We start from the raw sequence: 6,000 nt of genomic DNA, 5'->3' as shown, positions 1-6,000 counted from the left end.
ATGTAGTCCTTATAGATAAATTTCAGTTGATTTTATTAATTTCAACCATTTATAATAAAAGAAAGTGCTAAACAATTTAATATTCCATATGTCTGTGTAGATTATCAGTTATTCAGTTTACAAATAAACCTTGTGGGGAATTGGTGGGCTAACACATCTGACACACATTAACATGTTGGTTCAAGTTTGGCTCATGCATTATGCTGCACCATCCACTCTGTGATCAACTTCCTGTGGAAAAAAAAAAGATCACAGATGTTTAATGATCTACCTGATCTACCGATACTGAGTTCATTTAATGTAGGTAAAATCTTAAATAACTTAAAGTAACTTATGAATAAATAATTTATATGTGGTATGACTAATTCAGAAGTGAATGTTTTAGAAGTCTCAGAAGCAGTGAGAAACAAATGATGCATGGAAAATTCAGCAGTGATGTGGTCGTGTGGTGTGAATCCACAGGAGGCATTTTTTTTACTTTTATTTTTAGTTTCTGTGCAGGGAGCTAATGTTTCTAACCCTTTTCCTGCAAGGTAAGTCAAATTAAAGTAAACATTTTTTTAAACACCAGCAGTTTGCAGAAATGGCAACAACACAGTTGACCTCTGATATAACACTTGTGCTATTAAAATTTCCACTGCAGCAATGTGGATTACTTCATTATATATAATTTGTTTAGGAAAGTAAATGTGCTGCATCATCACTGGTTACTCTTTAATGGTTCTTAAAGGTGTTGGAGATTGAAACAGCTGATCTTCCCATCACATGTCTTTTTTCTGAGCTTTATGCATCCTGTCACTCAATATAGTAAGCCTTACAAATTTTGGTTATGAAAAAAATGGGCTCACTTTGTTTAGCACAAAGGCTGAAAACATTAGTAAGATTAAAGAAACAAAACAGTATCTCTTGAATCAATATTTCAAAGAGAACAAAAGCAAAAGTGATACAAAGAAACAAAGAGATTGTACAACACTAAAGGACACCCGCCAATAAGCAGACAAACGAGGTACCGGACAAAACAGCATACAGTGTGTTGGGATGAGAATGCACTGATCTTAGTCATTTTTCCAGTATTAACTTGGGAGGGTAGCTTAACCTTTGCAATGAACATGCAAATTGTGTTATTTTCTTTTGCTCAGGATGAATTGGCTCCCTGTCAAGTTTTTTCTTACCAAAATTAAGAGTGTATGTTGTACAGATAATAATGATTTGATTGAACTTGAACAGCGTGTAAAAATCAAAGGTTGTGTAGTTCAACCAAATGTGCAGTTAGTGGGTCTGAAGAGTGCTTTAGTCCCCAACACCCACCTCATGAGAAACCAGATTAAAGTTGGTTTCTAGTATCTGGCTTGTCTTTCCCCTCAGTCACACGTAAGTCATGTGTCGGTCTGCAAATCTTTCTGTGACAGTGACAAGATTTAATTTAATCTCTGATCCTTAAATATTACATCACAAGAACTGTTACTGTGTGGGGTTTGTGTGGTTAAAGGTGGTTAGTTTTGTACAGCTCTTTATTAATTGAAACTAAACAAAGCCATATCCAGGGTGGGGAATCTGTACACTATCTGGGTAACCGTTTAAGCTAAAAATAACCCGCTGAGACTTCTTGTAAACGAGCTACATATCCTGTTGGTACCAAAATTCATGTACATTCTGAGTAAACAGGCTTGGTGGGGTGCTGGAAGTAGAGAAGTAGCCAGCCACAGCCCGCATCTCACAGCTCAGCCGCTACATGTGGCTTTGCTTGCTCTTTCTCAGGCACTGACATGCATATGCCACTGTGCTTTGAAATGACAAAGTACAAGACTCTTGTTGATTCAGTCAAACAATTTTTGCAGAAGTTATTAGCTGTTTTAAATGTGCTTAATTCGGGCAATGTTCTGTTTCCACATATAAATAGCTCCTGTTTATGCATCTGTTGTATCAAAATTTGTTAATTTTTAAACATTATGTAGTATCTTGATTAAGCAATGAAAAAACATGCAACAGTAAATCAGTGAGACCTAGGTGTGAGAGATTTCCTTTGCCTTTGCAACAGGTTTTGTATTCTTTAGAACTTCTCCTGTAAGGGTGTTAGCGTGCACATTTCCATTACTTGTATCTGCAGTCTCATTCTTTCAGTCGTTAGGGCTTGTGACCATAGATAGGAACAGAGATTGACGGGGAAATTGTCAGCTTCACTTTCATGCTCAGCGCTCTCTTCACCACAACACACTGGAAAAATGTCCACATCAATGAACATGTGGCCTAACCCCCTCTGTCAGTCTCCTGCTCCACTCTCTCTTCACTCACAAACAAGATCTCAAGATACTTTTTTTTTTTTTAACCTGCCATATCTGGCAGTTTTCGCAATCGGAATGATAATCTGAAGGCACTATTGTACTAAACATATTTGCTTTTACAAGAAGTGCTCTATACGTTTTCTATAGGTTATTCTTGTTAATTGCATTTTTTTTTTTTTATTTATTCTTGCCAGATCTGACAGGCAGGGAAAGAAAAAGAGAGGAAAAAAAGGGCAGGGGAGACAGGAAAAAAAAAAGAAGATAAAAGCTACACATATATACACATTCACATATACACACACACACACACACACACACACACACACACACACACACACACACACACACACACACACACACACACACACACACACTCTCTTACCGTAGTTTGTAGTAATGTATGTGTGTTCTTCTGTCATGGAACGTACTCTATAATGAAGGCAAGAAGCTGCAACCACCCCCCTTGGGATCCTGAGGCAAGCAGGGAAAGACCCAGGGGACCCGGGCCACCCACGGCCCACCAGGAGCTCAGAAGACTCGAGGCCACACATCCCAATGGCAACTGTGCACACAGCCCAGAGGAGGAAGACCCCAGACAGAGCCCCCACGGTCAATGGGCAAGAGCCCAGAGAGCCAGAGGCAATGAGCAGCTCATCCCCCCGGCAGGTCAGCCCCCCCAGCACGAGCTGAGAATGCAACCCCGAGGCCCCAGGCGCCCAGGAATCGCCCGACACCCAGCATAGCCCCCCCACGCAAAAGAGGCCCGAGCCACCCCCAGGCCACAGCTGCCAAGGGAGCGGGCCAGAAGCCACACCAAGACATCTGGCCACGCACCCCAGGACCCCCAGGCACCCATATCCCAGGGGCAGCAGTGACAATCAGTGGGGAGCAGCGGGGAGCGGTGTGCAGGGGTAACTCCTGCCCTCTGCAACCATGTCCCACAGGGGTCAAGGCCAAGATCTCTACATACTTAAACTCTTCTACTTGGGGTAGCAACTCATTTTTGACCTGAAGTGGGCACTCCACTCTTTTCCATTTGAGAGCCATAGCCTCAGACTTTGAGGTGCTGATTCTTATTCCTGCTGCTTCACACTCATCTGTAAAGTTAATGTGCATGTGGATATGCTCTTCTAGTTTTATAATATATAGGAGAACATTAGTTTTATGTTTGCATATTAATATAGAATTTTTATCTGGTAGTTGACTCCGCCCTTTCTTGGAATAACAACTATCTTATTAATAGTGCAATACTGTATAAAATTTTATTTATCTTTCCATTTATCTGTCTGTCTGTCCAGAGAGCTAGAGAGAGAAAGGGGACTCCACATCCTCATATTTTTCTTGTTCTCTTGTTTCCAAGAAAGCCAGCAAGCATAATTTTGTTATATAATTTTGTTTTGTTCTATACAATAACAACGTGTCTAGCCCAGCTATGTTTATGTAGCATGTTGGCAATGTCTCATATCTCAGTTTTTCAGATAAGACGATTACAAATGTGCTCTGAAGTGGTAACGCCTACCAGCCAGTGTGCTAACGATAAACTTTAATCATCAAAGCACCTGAACTTCCTTTTGCTCCACGGAAGGATATCTTTGGATGTAGGGTGATCAATTTGTACAATGGCAATTTTGTATTTAGTCAGCATGTGCTGCAGCTTATCAAATAAATAAAATCCAAATGTAGCTTACAAAAGAATAAAGAACAAATGTCATTCATTTTACATACACTTTAAAAACCAGTTCATAAGAATATAGCACAATGTGCTATTACAAAATAAGGGAATTTTTCATATTAATGTTTTAATGATGTTTTTCTTTATGTGTAACCACACACTGAATTTTACCATTTACTTATGTACACCCTCCACCGACAAGACAAAAAAAACCCAAAACCAAACCATTTTGTGGGTTTTTTTTTTGACAGACTTTTTTTTACAGTGTACAGGAGCATCTAAGTTGAAATAGAGGTCTTGAAAAAAACTTCAAAACACCACGACAAAGACTGTTGTTCTGCATGTTTCTGTTCACTGCATATTTGTTTGTGAGTGGGAGTCCAGTAAACTTTGATTGCACAAGACAACTCATTTAGTGCATCTGCACTGACAACACAGTATCAAAACAGTTAGTGTAATACAAAATCTAATCCAGTGACACAATTTTGTCCCTTTATTACTTAACATGAACTTATGAACTTTTATACACTGATTTGTGTCCATTTACATGAAGTTAAGCTTTTTCAGTTTTAAAGAGTGTAAAATTCCATCTTCCTGGAGGCTGCAGTGCTGTTTCTCAGCTTAAATCCATACTGCTTCTCTCTTCTTAACCCAGCTTCAGCAACTCTTACCCACATCTTTTCAATGCCATGTACCAACACAATGCAAAGCAGGTACCTAAATTCTACTCCCACAGAGGTTGACTATCAAATGAAACTATAAAATAAAGAAATGTTCTGTAATGTAAAATGTGAGAAAATTACAGATGCATTTTCTGTTTTTTCATGGATTATTTTTACAGTGTGCAAAAACAAAATTTGAGTTAAAAGAGGGCTTGAAAATACTGAAAGTGTGTCAAAACAAAAAGCCCACAACAACAAAGACTCTTACTCTGTATGTTTCAGTTCATTACATATTTGTGAGTGGGAGTTCAGAAGACCATGAACTCATTCAGTGTCATCTGCACTGACAACACAGTATCAAGGCAGTTAGTGTAACACAAAATTTAATCCAGTGATTCGTGTTCTTGGCCACAAATTGTCCATTTCTTGTGAACATGAATTTTTATATAGTGATTTGTCTCCATGTGTGTAAAGTTAAGCTTTTCTGTGGTGTTTGGGTACGTTTATGCAAAAACAACCTACTTGTTAGTCTTAGCTATGGATCATAACTTATGTGTGAGGAATCATGTCTGTTTCTGAGACTTAAGCTAACTGAAAGTCATGTTAACTTTAGTGAAAAAAGGACAATTGATGTCCATGTAAATGTACAAATAAAGTACTATTTCATGGTTTGCAATGAGGCAAGGGCAGCATGGAGGAAAATAAAATTTAGGCTGGCCAGAACTTTATTTTTTCATGTCCTTTTGATAGCAAGATTAATGATTCACACATGTAAGGGATGCGAACAGCTGGGCTGGGCTGCGTGAATCAGACACAGAGTTGCAGGAAACACCTAGTAGCACTATAGAGAAAAGTTTAGAAAAGGTCAAGCGAGTTTTGCTTACACTCATTTTGAGTGTACAGAAACAAAAGTAAAGCATTAGAGAGCTGTTGGACTGCATTGCTCCATGAGATGCATGCTGATTTTTGCTGTTACAGAGAGACAGCTGAGGCTTTGCAGTTGTTTCATCTACACATACAAAATACATCAATAAAAATGACTAAAAACAGTAATGTTTCAGTTTGAGACCAAACTGTCTAATAAGGAATTAACATCTTGTGTGCAGTATTGTGGCAACGTTAGAAAGCAGCTGTCCAGCTGAGTTTGCGAATCACAGTGAATGCAAAGAGCTATAGATTTATCAGAGGTCACAGATGGTTTACTGGTTTGCAAACTATCTGTATGTATGCATGCAGCAAAAGAACACCTTGCTTTTGGGCAATGACCACTTAACACACTGCTATTTACTTTGTTTGAATGGAGATAGATTCATTATTTATCTCTGGGATTTTCTGCCTTTTTTTTTTTTTTTTAGATTATTTTTTAAAGGTCCTGACACGACAT

Source organism: Archocentrus centrarchus, chromosome 10, assembly GCF_007364275.1.
Source record: "Archocentrus centrarchus isolate MPI-CPG fArcCen1 chromosome 10, fArcCen1, whole genome shotgun sequence".
NCBI classification, from domain to species: Eukaryota; Metazoa; Chordata; class Actinopteri; order Cichliformes; family Cichlidae; genus Archocentrus; species Archocentrus centrarchus.
The sequence above is the reverse complement of the archived record's forward strand: the minus strand, read 5'-3'. Positions refer to the sequence as shown.